Raw genomic sequence first — 18,806 nt, 5'->3', positions numbered from 1 at the left:
GGAGAAGAAGTCTTATGAGGAGTGGCTGAGGGAACTGGGGTTGTTTAGCCTGGAGAAAAGGAGGCTGAGGGGAGACCTCATCGCTCTCTACAACTCCCTGAAAGGAAGTTGTAGCAAGGTGGGTGTTGGTCTTTTCTCCGAAGTAACAAGCGATAGGACGAGAGGAAATGGACTCAAGTTGCGGCAGGGGAGGTTTAGATTGGACATGAGGAAAAATTTCTTGACTGAAAGAGTGGTGAAACATTGGACCAGGCTGCCCAGGGAAGTGGTGGAGTCCCCATCCCTGGAGGTATTTAAAAGATGTGTAGATGAGGCGCTTGGGGACATGGTTTAGTGGGCATGGTGGTGTTGGGTTGACGGTTGGACTCGATGATCTTAGAGGTCTTTTCCAACCTCAATGATTCTATGATTCTATGATTCTATGACTAGGGCATTTCTAGCTATGGCACTACTGAGGATTTAATTTGCAATTAAATAAGGAAAAAGAAACTGATCATCTGCAACTTTCTGTAAACAATATGTTCTACCATCCTGTTAATACAGATTGCAACCTAAAGACTGTATAGAGGGTGTGTAGTATTGCTCACATTTAAACATATTTACACATACGTAACCTTAGACAGTTTTCTTATCGATTATAATTGAACAATGACGACAGACTTCTTGACCAAACTTTCACAAAAGCTTCATTGCTTTATTCTGCAGCCAAACCCTTAATGAACTTGTGACTGGACATTGGTTAATATAGTAATGATAACCATGCCAACACCACCTGGAGAAGATGATCCCAGACAACAGCAGCCAGCAAAACACTGCTCTCATGAATTCATCTGTAAAAAGGTTAAATCTACAAGATTCACTTGAAAACAGACAAGTCTTGTGTGTGACAGAAATGATCTGTCAAGATTGGGTCACACCTTATGTATCTCCATATATGTATTTTGTTCAGTAGATACCACTGATTTTTTGTTATTATGTGTATGTATATTTATGTATAATCCTTAAAAAGTTTATTTAGGACATCTGAACAGTGTTTCAGTTGTATTGCTTAATAATCAGCTCATTTCCTGATCAGTAAATAAGTGACTGATATAAAGAAAAGCAACACTCTTACGTCTTCTTTCTCATACCCGTGCACTGCAAGCCACACATGTGATGAGCTACACATAAGACTGAGCAGGCTGCTAGACCAACTCCATGCTGTACATGCTGGTGGTAATCCCACCACACAAAGCGTTAAGAGGTTGGTAAATCCATTTGTTTCTGAGTTCTGGACTCCCATCAATCCTGTGTTTATCTCAGTTTAATAATTTGATTTGATTCACAACGCTGCTTATAGCAAGGATTTGCAAAAGCGCTTACAAGAGAGAGCCAGATCCGCTCCCGCTGGCTTTTGTTAGTATTTGTGCACTCCACTCCTTTAAAGTGCTGCAACTTTATGTTTGTGATGCCATGCCTCCAGAAAGAAGTGTATAATTTTATCTCGATACATGAACATTGCCTATTCAAATCCGAGATGTACAAGAAAATGCACCTCAGCAGAAAACAATGCAACCTAGAGATCAATCCTTAAATTAGTTGTTGGGGAGCGGGGGGATCAAAAGCTTGTAAATCCCATGTCTTATTTTCTTTGAGTGGGAGTTAAGGGTCCTAGTTTATATAGCTGTTTTTCAAATTTTATGCCAATTGTAGAGTGTTCAAAATCCAGATTTAGATCCTCAGGCCTTAAAATTCCTGCAGGGTGAATTTCTTTACAAAAAGAATTATTTTCTGTAGAAAGGTAATCTCTTCCCGCAGGCTGGTAAAATTTAAATCTGCGATGGCATCTCTAACAACAAACCCAAAAAGCCCACAGGTGCTGTTATAGCTAAATAAGCTGCTGTAACAACAAAGTCTTTATGGCATTAAAAATGCAACGAACTAACTTGAAAGTCTAAATGAAATATAAATAAATAAGTACAGAAAGAGAATTTCAGGCACCACTTCTCGAGCCATGAGAGGCTGCAAGACTATGAAATTGTACAAAATTTGAAGTTACCTCTTTCTTACCTTAGTTACAGCTTTTCATTAATGTCCCAGAAGCAGAGAACATCCCATGTTTCAAAACAAAGAAATATATCCATCCTACAAAAAATAAAAAAAAAAAGAAATTGGAAAAAGGCCTACAATTTCAGAAAGTTTGTTTCTCTTGTACCATACTGGAATTAGAAAGTAATACTGAAGTCCTGTTCAGCGCCAGAAGAAAGGAAGTTTAATTATATTTGCCATGAGGAGATCATAGCCATGTGAAACATTTAATGAGTGTTAAACTGAGAAGACAGCGCAACAGGACTGACGGCCCTTCTTGTGTCACTGATTCAAACAGCTTTTAGAAAGTCACCATCTTTTTATATCATTGATTTATACAGCAGATTTTCTGACCTGTTATTCACACAACACAATTTAGTGCACTTTTTTTTTTAAACATAGTATGTTACACTATAAACCAAATGGATATATTTGCCTGTAGTAAGGTCTGTGAGCCCCTACTCATTGGCGAAAACAGAATTAGTGTTATATACATTCAAAGGAAAAACCTGGTCCAGGTATACATAACTGTATTAAAACATATATCTAAAAATACGTCTGTTCACCTTTGCTATCCATCCCGTTTCTCACCAGGCCAGCAAAAATACTCCATCCACTTAAGGAGGTAATACTTAATATTCAGCACACACACATGTATATACACATATACATATAATTATAAATATATACATATATCTATTTAAGATGGTGATATGGAGTGGGAATGTAAAGCCAAAATATTTAACTTCAAGCCAGGACTCTTCTGATATCATTGCATCTTAGAATCATAGAATCATAGAATCATTGAGGTTGGAAAAGACCTCTAAGATCATCGAGTCCAACCGTCAACCCAACACCACCAGGCCCACTAAACCATGTCCCTAAGCGCCTCATCTACACGTCTTTTAAATACCTCCAGGGATGGGGACTCCACCACTTCCCTGGGCAGCCTGGTCCAATGTTTCACCACTCTTTCAGTAAAGACATTTTTCCTCATGTCCAATCTAAACCTCCCCCGGTGCAACTTGGGGCCATTTCCTCTCGTCCTATCGCTTGTTACTTCGGAGAAAAGACCAACACCACCTCACTACAACCTCCTTTCAGGGAGTTGTAGAGAGCGATGAGGTCTCCCCTCAGCCTCCTTTTCTCCAGGCTAAACAACCCCAGTTCCCTCAGCCGCTCCTCATCAGACTTGTTCTCCAGACACCTCACCAGCCTCGCTGCCCTTCTCTGGACACGCTCCAGCACCTCAACGTCCTTCTTGGAGTGAGGGGCCCAAAACTGAACACAGGATTTGAGGTGCGGCCTCACCAGGGCCGAGTACAGGGGCACGATCACTTCCCTGCTCCTGCTGGCCACACTATTTCTGATCCAGGCCAGGATGCCATTGGCCTTCTTGGCCGCCTGGGCACACTGCCGGCTCATGGTCAGCCGGCTGTCGACCACCACCCCCAGGTCCTTTTCTGCCCGGCAGCTTTCCAGCCACTCTTCCCCAAGCCTGTAGCGCTGCATGGGGCTGTTGTGGCCCAAGTGCAGGACCCGGCACTTGTCCTTGTTGAACCTCATACAGTTGGCCTTGGCCCATCGATGCAGCCTGTCCAGGTCCCTCTGCAGAGCCTTCCTACCCTCGAGCAGATCAACGCTCCCGCCCAACTTGGTGTCGTCTGCAAAAAAAAATCTTCACAAACTGTTAAACCACCATAGGAGGTGGTCTTGATACGGGAAGAGAACAGAACAGAAGATCTGATACATCATTTTCCCAGATCTTTTTGGTAATATGTATGAGTGCAAAGGAGGGTGGAACCTGGACAATCCTCCAGCTTCTTTTTCTGCTGAATAGACATAAATCAATGGGTAATCAACTGCTGGCTCTAGGACCGCAGAGGTGAAGAGGACAACAAACTCACCTGCCTACAGACTCACCTGTTTTTAACTGTTCTTCCCATATTCTAGTCAACTGTATTAAACACACTGACCATTTTTTCTTTTGTGGAGCAGAAGAGTATTTGCTGTTTTCCCTGAAATTCTCAGAGCAGAACCTGGTCCTTTAGTTTTGGCTATTTGTAAAGTCAAAACCACAAGAACTCTTAGCTTCCTAAAAAGTCCCAGAAATGACACTAGGTCATCTGATCACCAGATGCTGCTCTCATTTGAGACTGAAATGGGAGATTTTGATGCTGCTGACTCTGAACCTAAATCTGATCTGGGACTTGGCCTCAAACCTAACCACCCCAGTGCCTGAGCTTTTGTGCTTATCTAAAAGCAACCAAGCCCTCTCAGTAGCTGACGTTCAGTCACCACTGTCATAGCAATGCTGGTCACACAAAATAAATTCACAGGTAAAGGAGACCTCTGCAAGTAGTTGGCTCCTGCTTGTTCTGTCCCTGTTTCCCAGCTGTTATGCTTTAAGCAGCAGGCTATTGAAACCCAGCAGTGACAGCGAAAAAAAAATGACAAACTGCCTGAAAAAACCCCAGAAGCGGCAATTTACAGTGACAATATTTGTCACTGAAGTTTTGTGGATTGTCCTTCACACTTAAAGGGGCAAGCCTACGTGTTGCCTTTGCCTATGATAGGAAGGTGATGAAGGTAATAAAGATGAACCAGAAGAGAAAATGTGTCTAGAAAAAGGTTTCTTTTACAGAAAAATTGCAAAACTTTGTTTTTCTTCTTATAATTTGTGCATTTATCTGATCAAAATTTTATTTATTTGAAGTTTTTTATGCTGAGTTCTTCCTATTTGCACTACATATATGAATCATGACTATGTCAAGTGATTACTTCTCCCTCAAATTAATAGTCTGGAGATCAGGGTTGGCTGAGTAGACTCAAAAAAAGAGAAACCCTGATATAGCCACATGCTAAGATACTACTAACACATAGTATATACCAATACATCCCCATAGAAACCCTCTTTCTTGAAGGCATTTGGCCCCAATTTCCTCCTACCAGCATTTACATAGTTACCGACTTTTATTCTTTTATTCATTACCTGAAAAGATGCAATGTAACATTTAGGAAAATGTATAAGCAAGAAAACCTTCTCAATAAATGTATTATTTATCTTGCCCTAACATAAATCTTAGACAAGAACAAGGATAAGAATGCACACTTATGAATATGATAGAGTTATAATGATTTAATGAATTACAGCTTATCAGCTGAGTTGCTATGAGTTACTGTTTGCATGATTTTCAGCTCTCCTCTCCTTGCAGGTTAATGTAAAACTTCAAATGTAAGAAAAGATGCTTTAACTAAAATAGCTTGACTTTGTATTCAGTATGGTTACAGGTGAACATGCTGGCAGTTATGGGGGCTTAGCAAAGAGAAAGGTATATTTTGTTCAGCCAGTGTAACTGAAGTCTGTACCTAAAGGAAACAGATTTTTTTTTTTTTTCCCATGGTGGATTTTAGTAAAATGACAATAGCTTGCACTAATATGAATGAAAGAATTGGATAAAAATGACTTATGAAATCTAGGGGGTTTTCCTTCTTTAATTTCTACCATTACATTTTCTTCTCTCTAATTTCTGCTACTCTGACAGTGCTTTTCTTTTTTTTGACTTGCTCTTAAAAGTTGACCTTAGTTGCTTCTCACACTGCGGGGACTACATGGCTGTGCACCAGTTTAATGTTAATGAGTAAAAAGCTCTAAAGTCTAACAGTAATTAAATGGGCACTTGCACTTGATGAGCACTTGGGGGAGAATGCTGATCTTTAACTCAGAGAAAAATCAAATTCTTGACCTGGGTTTGGAGCAGGAAAAAATAAAAAATAAAATGAGAAAAAAATGTCTATCAGAGCCGCTGAGAAAAAAACCCAAACAACTAAATATAGTAATTTCAAAAACTGCTGCTTAAACTTCTTGTTTTACTTTCAGTTGTGGAGTCCTCCCTGGAACACAAGATAGTCCTTCCAAGAATTTGCATTCACAGAGTATATCAGAGTTAAAAGGGAGACGAAGCATTAATTATATATATAAGAACAAGCATGCCAGAAGAACCCTATCTTTGCGGGAAAAAAGCTACATACGGTGTTGAATTCAATTACTCAAAAACATGGCAAACACCTGTACCCTGTCTCTGATCTCATTCTAGCCTTTTTGCTTCTTCTGATCCCCCTTTTAGGGCAGCCCTTTCCTTCGTAAGGCTTCTTGTCTTGTGGTGAGGAGTAATTGCCAGGGAAATCGTGGTGAGACTGGACTAAGCAAACTGGATTTTGGTCTTTCCCCTCCTTTCCCCCGGGTAAACTTCCTGTAGGGCATAAAAAAGTGACTTTGCTGATATATCTTTAACTTCCTTTGTACAACAGGAAAATATATGAATTGCCCTACCTTATACTGAGTTTTACAAATCAGAGAACATAGGGTGCTCACCCAACATAGACTGCAGTACCTATCCGCTCTCATGAGCCCTGTAACATACACTTGTGAGAAAAAGAAACAAATGCGTCATGTTTCATGCTCTATGCGTGAAGTTTTTGTTTGATGATCCCTTTCCATGACTCCCAGATCACACTTTTTCAACACAGTTGAATCCTGTGATTAATTAACGAACAAACTGTGCCTGCCACGAGGTCTTGGTGCAAAACAGAAGCTCCAGCATTGCACAGCAGCCAGGGAGTGCCTACCCCAGGTTGCTCACCACGGCTGCAACCCTGGTTGATGAACCTTCCTGACTGTATGACTTATGTTAGCATGTCAACAGGGGGAAAATCCTATCTTCTCATCAGCTGCCCTGTGGTACAGTACGACACCATTGCTCCATGCTCAGAAATCTTTATCTAACAAAAAACATTGACAAGTTTGCTTGATACTACAGGGCAAATTACTCCGAAAAATATTTCAAGTTCTTTCCCCATAAGCCTCAGCTATACAGGAAAATTCATCCAACTAGCTATGAGAGGAGTCTGGAAGACATTCAAGATGCCATTTTTTGCATCATGATATTGGATAAATGGCAAATACCAGCCCCAGGCAACCACAGTGCTTGTAAGAAGTACATTTTCCTGGTCTGCTTTCCAATTTTTTTTTTTTTCCTAATTCTCTTTGGAAAATTGAATGGATCTTACATCTCTAGGGAGCAACTTTCTCTTGCTGAGTCGTATGTTGACGTCAGAGCCCATCTATTTTTCTGTTATCTCTGCTATGATGTTTTCAGATTGACAGACTATAAATAAAATTAGACTGGACCACTCTAGAACATCCGACATGATTTTGCCCATAATGCAGATTTAAAAAGATCATAACTTTTTATCTGATTGTTGTGTAAACTAAAATAATCTATTTACTAAACTTTCTTCTGCAATTTATTTTTCTTCGTAGTCAGATCAACATTTGCTATTGCGTTGCAGTTCTCCACTACATTATACTCTTGCTGCTCCAGTTTAGTTACAATCATTAGTGGATAAACTCCATTACAGATGCTTCTATAAGCATCTCAGTGGTGAAGCTGAAAATCTAGGTCAATTTTTTCACCGAAAAGTGAATCAAATTTCTTTCTGATGATATTGGAAAGTGTGATAGGGAAAAACTCTACTGTATACCTTGGTAAACTTCAATAGACTCCTAAACCTTGATCAGCATTATTAACCAATAGCATGAAATCACACAATTCTGTGTGCAGCAGCTACTAATAAATGCGCATCCAGCTAATGCTTCATTACAGGTTGGGGCTTAGCAACTCTAGGAACCACACGCCACTCTCATTTTCTTCTGTGTACTTCCAAATTCTCTCATCTGTATGACAGCGTGACCAGGCAGGAATGTGAGGACAGAATTTAGCCCCATGAGTCTATCTCATGGGGGTATTACATAAGTAAATGAATATCACTGAAAACACGGATTAAAAGAATCCTAAATAAGGTGTTATAAATCCCCTGCTCTCCTCTGCAGTTTCAGCACCTTCCCTCTTTTATACTCGTAGTCTGACTATCTTAACAAATATAACATTCCTATGAGGCCACTGTGTTTCTGGACATAAAATCACTATCTAGTGGTTATAGTGCTTTATGGAGGGAAGCAGAATAGGGTTTGGATTTCACTAATTTCACTTTTAATACTACTATCTTGCCAAGCAGCTTGGTGAGTTGTGCGGGCCAGCACTGTTCTGCCTTACATTTGCAACCTTTTAATCCTCAGTCAGTCCCATAGGAGCAAATGGACGTGTGTGAAACGGTTGCTATTACTCAAAGTGAAGATGGGTTACGCAATCAGAATTACTGATGCATCTGGTGCTGTCTAGCTTTTAGGACAATCTTCTGGTCAAGTAGAATGGTTTTCTCCTATTTCTGCCCTCACTGATGGTGTGGTGTTAGGCAAGGAGCACAACATCACTGTACCTGGGCTTCTTCCTTCGTAAAATGGGTATAAGGCAATCTCCCTGCTACCCTTTGTGCCGTTCTTTGAGGTCTTCTGATGAAAGGTGCTAAAATAAGCACTATGTATTATTCATATATTAATTCGCCCTGGCATATTGGTTTCAGGAAACTTCATTTAAGTGCACTGGGAAATCAACATCAAAGAAATGCAGAGTTACACAGAGTGAATGCACTCAGCAGTGGAGCAGACCAGGCTTGACACAGCTCCGAAAAGCAAATAAAAACTGAGCATAGAAACTCTGTAATCTCCTTCTGCCCAGAAAAAGAACAAAAAAAAAGGCCCTATAATAACTTTTCTACAGCTTTTGGGGCAGTCTTGTACAGCCTAGTAGTGAATTAGACCCTGTTAATAGAATTTTTTAGGGCAGCCCAAAATATTTATGGAGATAATTTAATTAAGGAAATGATGGTCCTGGACAAAACATTAAGTGATTAAGAGCCCCTGGGTTCCTTGGCTTTCAGCCTGATTTTTTAGGGGGAATTATTAGGCGAGTTATATATTATTATTATATAAATATTATTATTATTATAATATAAGAATCTAAGGGGAACTCTTAGAGAGTTTTGAGATGCTGCCGTTATCTTTCAGTCTTCAAAATATCTTGTGTGGGACACCCAAGAGCTGACTATTCCAAAGACCAACATCACTTCTGAGATTGTGGAACAAACTACCAGCACAAGAATTTAAAAAAAAAAAAACCTCTTCCGTATTCGTTCACCAGGGTTTTTCCTTAAGAGCATTTACTTAACCATTTTCAAAAACAAATTAATATATATATATGGCAATATTTTTTTTGTTTTTCCTCACTTCTCTCCATCACTTTGAAAGACTGTTTTCATATATGTATATAAAATGAAACACTCTGAACTGTGGGGTAAAAGTAGAATTTCACCAGGCAGCACCAAGATGTTCCCAAAAAACTTTATAGCATAATTTCTTATAATGAACCTTGACGCTTAAACTCTCAGTTCCGTAAACAAAGGCAGTATATGTGCACTGAGGGAAGACAACTCATGGTAATTTTGTCAGCAAAATTGTTACAGTAAAGGCCTAAGAAACACTTCATCTACCTGTCACTTGTCTTGAAAGGGCAGATTACTTTTTCCTCAATCTTGGCACATCCAATTAAGGTAGACTTACAAGCCAGGCAGGTGTAAAGTGCAAGCCAGCACTTGTTCACATTAGCAATTATCAATGGAAAAAATACATAAGTACTGAGGCTTGGCACAACAGTTACCCTGGCAACCGTTAGCACTCAGAGCCTCAGCAGAGACTAACATGACAGTTTGACATCTTTTCCCATAAAAAAGATGATTGCATTCTCTCTTTCACTCTCTGTTTTTTCCCTTCCCCTGTTTTTGTGCTGTTTTTCTAAAGCTCTCCGCAGTAACCCTGCCTTGTTTAACTCTAGCTGCTCACCTACCAGGGTGTAAGGCGTAGAACTGAACTCCCCTGTTTTGCCAGCCATTAGAGCATCCTCTATGGAAACCAAATGTGTTTACCGTTTACCTGGCCAAGCCTGAAGAGCAGGAAGGAAAGGCGGAGAAGCCTCATTAGTGCTATTGACCCAAGATAGCCAGACACCTGCTGGCCATGTCAAGTTTACTCCTTGTTATCCTTTTTTTTATGCTGATATTCTGGAATATCCAATAAGGGTTATCATTCATCCGTGGCAACTCGCCTCAAGACACTGTCCCCTCTCGCTTATGCATGGACCTTTGCAAACAGTTCTCTCTCTGTTCACCAACTTCCCAAAAAGGAAGAGAAAGTCAACCAGAAGGAAAGTATATGTATTTTGTGCACAGGGAAAAAAAAAACCTCATCCTCAGTTCCACCAAGAAACTCAGTCCAAGCGAGCTCTGCAGAAAGTACAACTTCAGAACATACCCAATTGCCCAGCCCTTGAGGACAGAAAAGCTAGAAGAAGGCTAAGCATCTCTTTGGATTAGGCTTTGCTCTGTGGGACGCTTGTGGACTAAGTTGTTTGAACTTGTTGATTGTGTTAGCTGCCAATTCTGTTATTTCTATTTGGCATTTTTATGTCAAATAAATTTAAAGAGTGATATGCCTACATCAAAATTTTGTTAATTAGTGACTGTTTCAGTTAAAGTTTACCTGACTTTCCCTTTGCTGTTCCTCAGGAGCCATTTCCTTTCTCTGTTTTTTGATGTCCCTTTTCTAGGCAGTCTTTCGACATCCATTGTTTTCCTTCAGTCTTACTTTCTCTTTAATTTTGTTCACATCTTTCAATTTTAAAAAGTTAAATTAAAATCTTAAAGATCTAGATCTCATTTAGTTTTATTTTCAATGGTTTATTTTCTTCCCTCTTTCTCCCCTGATGTATGTTATTCCTGTCCTTCAGCTCTTTGTATTCTCACTCACTGTCATCTCCAAATGGAGAAGAGTGGAAGGACTGGGGATAGTCGTCTTCTTTTCTGGGTGGAGGAAGAAAACATTTGAGAAGCTGTGTATACAAGAAAAGGTTTCATGGTGAAATCGAGCTGATCGTCTGGTCCTTACTCTTAAATTCTAGACAAACTGAATACATACTCTGAAAGATATGCAGAAAATCAAAGTAAACATCTCCCAGTGTTTACAAGAAAATTCTGCATTTGCTTATTATTGCATATGCTGCACCCTTAGACCTCACAGATTTCAAAAGAGTAGGTTTTGGCTGTGGAATAACATTGTCCTGAAAATTCAAGATGCGGAGCCAAATCTTACTGCCTGTGTTCCTGTGATCTGTTCCCATGGGCAAACAGAATCTGTGGTGTAACTTTAATTCTGTCAGCAGGATGAAGGCATAATAAATAAAAGTAATAAACATTTTACAACATTAAACAATCTTTCACAGCTAGTCAATTTGACAATTTTGACCAGCATTAAATTTACTGGAATGTTTCTAATCATGAACAAGAAACAGTCATACTTCCTCTGGTACAGTTGCACTGATTAGAAGAGTGAACCAATAAACATTATTACTACTTTCAGATTCTGGGACTAACAGAAACTTGTTCCTTTCCCTGCTATTCTGTGGACTGCATTGCAATGTCTTCCACAACAACACAATTTAATTTAAAAATCATGATGCTATAAGTACTTGAGAAGCAGCTACAGCCATTCAGTCAGAGAAAGGTCATGTTAACATAAATATTGAAAAGAATGATAATTAAGCAAGAAAAACAGCAAAACACATTAAGGAGAAATGAGGCAATTTTTAAATGTTAACATCTCAATTCAGAAATGTTTACACTACATTTAATGATTCCATTTTCAATGAGTATTCCAATAAAAGAAATTACTGAGCAAAATTATGGAAGAGAATTACAACTAAAAATGACATTGTATACATTTTATCATCTTGAGAGAAAATGAATTGTCTGAACCTTGTTAAACACAACAGAATTCAAATACTCCAAGCATGACTTACTGCAGAATAAAGCAAAGTACTCTCTTATTAAGAGGAAAGTACTTAATCTTTTGATGATAGTTTGTAATTTAAAATTCTGAATATTTGAAGTAGTTGCAAAGTATTTAATTGTTACTATAAATTATCCAACCCATATAGGGTTAGATAAAGGTAAGAATGTCACAGCAATGTTAGCAATTTCATAGCCTGAAATACACTGTGGCTGTTTGTATTGTTTTGTATTGCTTTTCACATAATCAAGCCTTGATATCAGGAAACACACACTTAATGACACACTAAAAACTCCCAAACAGGCTAAGCTTATTGCTGTTTCAGGGGGACCTCCAACTTACAGTATATGCTTTTCAAGTTTAATTTTGGGGATGGTTTTATCTTAATTAAAAATAATACAGGAAAGCTTAAAACTTTTATCAAAAGATACCTGGATTTTACATAAGTTCAGTTGATATTTTTTTCTTTTCCTCTCATTTATAGCTGTTACCATTCGAATATGTTCATTTTAAAAGAACTTTTAAAGTAAAAAGCTAAAATTCCCTCCCAGGAAAATGTGAATTGTTTTCCAGTTAGGTTTGTGTAATCTACCTAGACACCACAACCTGAGTCAGAGTGCCATGATAATGCAGCAGTAGCACGATACAGTCCCCAAATCAAGGTCGTTACGATACAGCTAAACCAGGCTGAAAAAGTAAAAGGATAGACAGAGGCACAGAGCAATAAAGAAATGGTCTTGTAACTTAACTTTTTTTTATTTTATTCTCGGTGTATTTGCCACAATATAAAGCCACACAGTTTAATCTGCACTTTTATCAGGTCAAGGAAATACTTTTTTTTTGTTTATTTTCGAGTCAAAGGGAAGGAGGGATTGGTAACACAGGAGTCAGAGATTAGGAAGAAGTGATTAAGACACTGTGAGAAGGGACGAATTTAACTAAGAATTCCTTCTTTAATTACAACCTCCTACACCCTTCTTTAAAATGCAAATGAATCTACTTAAGTGAATTTACTTTAAAAGGGCTGTCATGTGAGACGACCTTTATTTGCAGAGACCTGAGAACCTGAAATTTAAAGGAGAAGAGCAGAAGAGATTTCAGAGAGCTAAGAGCTTTAAGTGTATATAAAATGTCTTGACAAAAATATGTTCCTGTGGTTTTCATTCCCAGGGGCCAGGCTCTCTTGCCCTCATGAAGCGTATCTGCCAGCAATGTAATGTCAACACACATCAGTATGGGCATCACAACAGGAGCACGAGAAAGTTGCTTGCCATTGTAAACAGCAGGCCGTGATTCTAGCAAGGAAAATCCTGGATATCAGAAAGTCCAGCTACCTGTAACACTTCTTTACCACTTTTGTCTCTAAGCTCTTACATCTGAATTTTATCCAAAAAAAGGATAGACAAAAGGTGCACAAAATTATAACAAACCTACGTGAAGGAACAGCAGCAGAAGCAACAAAAGCCATATCAAACTATCGCTGTATTTTTCTGCTCTTTGGTACAAATACACCTATTTACCCAGCATTCATCACTGACAGTATTGTTGCGTCAATTTTCAGGATACCTAAAGGCAGAACTGCTGTGATTTCTGTAAATAGGCTATTAGTTTACAAGCAAAAAGCTGATTTTTGGTTTTGACTGGATTATGTCTCATGACAGCATCTATCTGCAGAAAGTTTAATAAAAATTTACTTCTACGAAAGAAATTCAATCCCAAATTTCTCAGCATTACTGGTACTGGGAAATAGAGTATGGAAAGTTTGTCCCTGGGAAAAACTGAAAAAGTAGAGCTTAGTAGAAAATAGTGTAAAAAAAAGCAGTGTCAAGAAATTATTCCTTGGTAACGTACACAAAGGATGCAAAAAACCCCTTCCTGGTCCATGTTTTGGGTCTTTCTGTAAACCTCTCTGGGGGAGATGTCACAGCCTCCCAAGCAACCTCGTCCTCTGTTTTGCTTTCCTGTTAGAAAGTTCTCCCAGAAGTTTCACCCAGACCTCTCCGATGCAGTTGAAGCCTTTGCTTCTTACTCTATTCAATGAGGACAAAGAGAATGTTTTATTCCTTTTCCCTTTGAAGGTCTTTTCTGCATATTTGGAGATGATTATCCTGTCTTCCTTCAATCTTCTCATCTCTAGACTAAACAGCCTCAGCTCTTTCAAGGATTACACTGATTTCATAATGTCTGGTTGCCATTTTTGGAATTTGAACAAACTCAACAGATGTATAATGATCCTAGGTTGACCCAACAGAATCTTTAAAATGTAAATATGCTTTACACACTAGTATTTGTTGATTCTTGTAGAGGAAATTGCTGTTGACTAATACTGATAAAAATAGCAGGGAACAAATTGTGTGAACTGACATGACTAACACTGCCCAGTGATTTACCATATCAAATGGTGAGTCAGAACTACTTTTATTACTTATCACAGGTCAGCCTTTTGGGTGCTATCATTCCTTAGCTCAAAACCTTTTGACGACCAATATACATGTGATTTTCAAAAAAGGAACTGTTCTATATCATTCTTTTGTGTGTTCATCTATTTCTGGTATAACAACCATCGGAAAAAACTCTTGAAGGGAAGATTTTGTCAATGGCATATAACTGCCTCCTGAGAACTGGGCTGGAGTGATGATATGGACCCTTAAAACCTTAGCTTTTACGCTTATTTTAAAATCAGGATTTGGTGTCTGCACAAGCCATTTGATACGGGGAAGCAGCCTTTTTCCAAGGGGATTGACTATGCACGCAACAACTTAAATCTGTGAAAATGAATCAACTGAGTCAGCTGCCGATGACTGCAAAAATGGCTTGGATGCCATTTACTGTTACCTTTTCAAGCAGGAGCTTGAAATTAGGAGAATTATAGCAAAACTGTCATTGAGGAGAGATCAACTGCCTGGAATTTGCAACGCAAACCTATTCTTATCCGTTATGCAGGAGAAAGATAAGTGGGGGGAAAAAAAATTAACAGCCATAAGAGTTCTCTCCCAGCTGCAGTTTCATCTTATTTATTGTTGCTATTTATTTATATATATATTTAAAAGCTTAAATGATTTGTTAGCTGTGCATCAAGCTAACCCATATAAATACATGTTTTACTGCAGCTGCTACAGCTTTTAATATTGTTTATTATTATTCTCTTAGCACCTAGAAACTAGTATCAAGGTTTAAGGCCCCACTGTGCAAGTCTCTGTATGAGCAAGTCAGACAAGAGCAGTTGCTGCCCCAGGGTGCTCACAGCGTAGGATTTTGAAAAGATGAAGCACATGACCAGACAGACATCAAGCGGGACAGGTGGGGTGACAAGGTGATGTAAAAGTCAATATATTTACTTGGAGAAGCAAGCTTTGCTGCAGAGATAGGTGTGTCACTGCAGAATAGAGTACAAGGAGAAGTCTTTCTCTTCCTCTGCTTCTTTCTGTTTTGTGTCACGCCTGCTTCTTGCTTTGTGGCTTCAGGTAAAGCCCTATCCTGTGACTGGCTCTTCCTGGGCTCCTCACTACATCTGCATGGAGCCTGCGATGGAACGAGGGCAAATTACTTTCAATAGAGACAAGCTCTGGGTTTACCTAGCACCACCAGGGAGTCTTTTGTACAGCCAGAGGAAAACATTGATACAAATACCTTAGATTAAAATTACCAGCATCCATCTTGTGCTGTGAGCATCTACTCCCTAAATGAAAAAATATAACATCGGCAAAGGACTACAAAACCTCCAAAGCCTTAAAAGATCAAAGAAAAAAAAAAAAAAAAAGAGACATCTAGCTGGTTAACAAATGCAGGCTGGAAAAGCAAGCGCTCTAGCTGAAACAGCTCATAGAAAATGCCTGTCATCTGTTCCATTTTTTTCACACTGTGGAAGTTCTAGCCTGGATTCCTCCTTCAAGTTTGTCATGACAGAAGAAGAGATGATTTATTAGCTATTCGTGACCTTTCTGAGTCTTTGTAGGTTAAAGCTAGCGTCCTGGTTTCCAATGACTTTCGCAGAAATGTGCATTCCCTGTTTTATAGTTTCTGATGTAAAGTCTAGTCCCATGGCAGATCTGCTGGTTGCTGTTCAGCGTTTTATTCAAAAGGATGTTGTATATGCCTATGCATATTCTGAAATCATCTACTACCTCAATAAGCCATCCCAGGGTCTGAGATCAACTGGAGTAGTTTCAGAAGTAGTTGATGGACAGAAAAACATAATGAGTGCTGGTACATTGTGTTCTCAATGGGTGGGCTCCCAGCTATGCAATTTAATCCACTTTGTCACCCCTCTCACCTCTCCCTAGCACCCAGAAAAGGTTCTGATTCAACAAAATAACAAAACATCTACTGAAGTGCCGCTTAATTACACCCATAGTATGCTAACTTTTAGGATCCATTATTAAGGTCATCTGTTCAATGAGAGAGAAGGCAACATGAAAAAACAGGTCAATGAGATCTCACTGGGGAGCAATTAAACTTTAACAATATCATCTGTGGTCCTGAAGGTTAGTATATGCACTTGGCTGAATAGCACAAACTACGGATAGAATCAGTAAGTTTTGATCTGGGTTTTTTTCCCCACAGGAAATATTTGGCCAACATACTCTATCGAAAATAGTGTGCTGCAAGTGGTAGTTGGGATTTTCCGTCTTACTGATCATGCTGCTGCTAGAAGCCAAAAGTACAGGGGCTGCCAAGACTTGCATTTGTTATCATATAGATGCTTATCATATTGAAATATGCACTTTTGCAGGTTTATAGAGCTGAGGTAGTGAAAAAGGCACACTGCATATTACTATTTGATTTTGCTTAAGTCAAAAGAGCCCATGTTAGTCTGAAAACTAGAGGTGAATTTCAGATATCCAAAGTTAGGTGTTCAGATGTAGCATCTAAATGTAGACACGGTGTCTAATCCATATTCTCTGGAGATCAAGGCAATACACTCTGTAGAATTGGCATTCATCTCCTAAAGCACAGTCCAAACCGTGTCTACAAGATAATACCCTGGATACCTCGACACTCAAATTAGTCGCTGTAACTTAGTCACCTAGTGCCATTTGAGATGGCTATCCCACCTGATCTCAAGCAGCCACTTCAGAAAGGAGATCTTCCATACACCCTGTGACAGGCAGACGATTTCAATATCACAAATTGTGTTGATAGCTGCATATAGACACCTGAATTGTGTCTTGTCGAATCTATTGACTCTGTCTCCACTGACTGAAATGGTAACTTAAATACCTAACATACAGGTAGATCCTTGCCTGTAGTGTAGGTACATAACAGACACTTGAAAGCAGTAGGATGAATCTGAAGCTACATTAGGTGATAAGCAGAAACTGCTTTAGTTTATTGTTGGAAAAGAGCCTCCACTTCAGTGAAATGGACAGCTGTTTATCAGCTGAACAGTTGAACAACAACTGAAACTAAGTGATAACACAGAAATTAAAAATATGTCAGCGCAATGCAAAAGGCAGGTAGGCTTGGATGATATCTATGAACGACTTTATCACAGCACCAGCGTTAACCTGTGTCCTGGTTTCGGCAGGGATAGAGTTAATTTCCTTCCTAGTACGTGGTACAGTGTTTTGGATTTAGGGTGAGAACAATGTTGATAACACACCGATGTTTTAGTTGTTGCTAAGCAGTGTTTACACTAGCCAAGGACTTTTCAGCTCCCCATGCTCTACCGACTGAGAAGGCTGGAGGGGCACAAGAAGCTGGGAGGGGGCACAGCCAAACTGGCCAAAGGGACATTCCATACCATGGGACGTCATGCTCAGTGTATAAAGCTGGGGGAAGAAGAAGGAAGGGGGACACGTTTGGAGTGATGGCGTTTGTCTTCCCAAGTAACCGTTCCGCGTGATGGAGCCCTGCTTTCCTGGAGATGGCTGGACACCTGCCTGCCCATGGGAAGGAGTGAATGAATCATCTTGAGGGCGCTCACAAGGCATGAGCGGGACAACCAGGGGATCCGGCCTAGCCAGCACGGGTTCATGAGAGGCAGGTCCTGCTTGACCAACCTGATCTCCTTCTATGACCAGGTGACCCGCCTAGTGGATGAGGGAAAGACTGTGGATGTGGTCTACCTGGACTTCAGTAAGGCCTTTGACACCGTCTCCCACAGCATTCTCCTCGAGAAGCTGGCGGCTCACGGCTTAGACAGGTGGACTCTGCGCTGGGTCAAAAACTGGCTGGATGGCCGGGCCCAGAGAGTTGTGGTGAATGGAGTTACATCCAGTTGGCGGCCGGTCACGAGTGGTGTTCCCCAGGGCTCAGTACTGGGGCCGGTCTTGTTTAATATCTTTATTGATGATCTGGATGAGGGGATCGAGTGCACCCTCAGTAAGTTTGCAGACGACACCAAGTTGGGTGGGAGTGTTGATCTGCTCGAGGGTAGGAAGGCTCTGCAGAGGGACCTGGACAGGCTGGATGGATGGGCCCAGGCCAACTGTATGAGGTTCAACAAGGCCAAGTGCCGGGTCCTGCACTTGGGCCACAACAACCCCATGCAGCGCTACAGGCTTGGGGAAGAGTGGCTGGAAAGCTGCCTGGCAGAAAAGGACCTGGGGGTGTTGGTCGACAGCCGGCTGAACATGAGCCGGCAGTGTGCCCAGGCGGCCAAGAAGGCCAATGGCATCCTGGCCTGTATCAGAAATAGTGTGGCCAGTAGGAGTAGGGAAGTGATCGTGCCCCTGTACTCGGCCCTGGTGAGGCCGCACCTCAAATACTGTGTTCAGTTTTGGGCCCCTCACTACAAGAAGGACGTTGAGGTGCTGGAGCGTGTCCAGAGAAGGGCAACGAGGCTGGTGAGGGGTCTGGAGAACAAGTCTTCTGAGGAGCGGCTGACGGAACTGGGACTGTTCAGCCTGGAGAAAAGGAGGCTGAGGGGAGACCTCATCGCTCTCTACAACTCCCTGAAAGGAGGTTGTAGCGAGGTGGGGGTCGGTCTCTTTTCCTA

The 18,806-nt window shown here is 40.3% G+C and overlaps 1 long non-coding RNA gene across 1 annotated transcript in view; it reads right to left on the bottom strand.

Annotated features, from left to right (window-relative positions):
* Nucleotides 1-2,055: 2,055 nt before the first annotated feature.
* LOC143156844 (uncharacterized) overlaps nucleotides 2,056-18,806 on the bottom strand; it is a 767,026-nt gene continuing 750,275 nt past the window's right edge. The window contains exon 5 of the long non-coding RNA XR_012994698.1: nucleotides 2,056-2,124. This is a non-coding gene — a long non-coding RNA (uncharacterized LOC143156844). The remainder of the gene's footprint in view (nucleotides 2,125-18,806) is intronic.

This window comes from Aptenodytes patagonicus, chromosome 1, assembly GCF_965638725.1.
Source record: "Aptenodytes patagonicus chromosome 1, bAptPat1.pri.cur, whole genome shotgun sequence".
NCBI lineage: Eukaryota > Metazoa > Chordata > Aves > Sphenisciformes > Spheniscidae > Aptenodytes > Aptenodytes patagonicus.
This window is presented reverse-complemented; position numbering and strand designations above follow the sequence as displayed.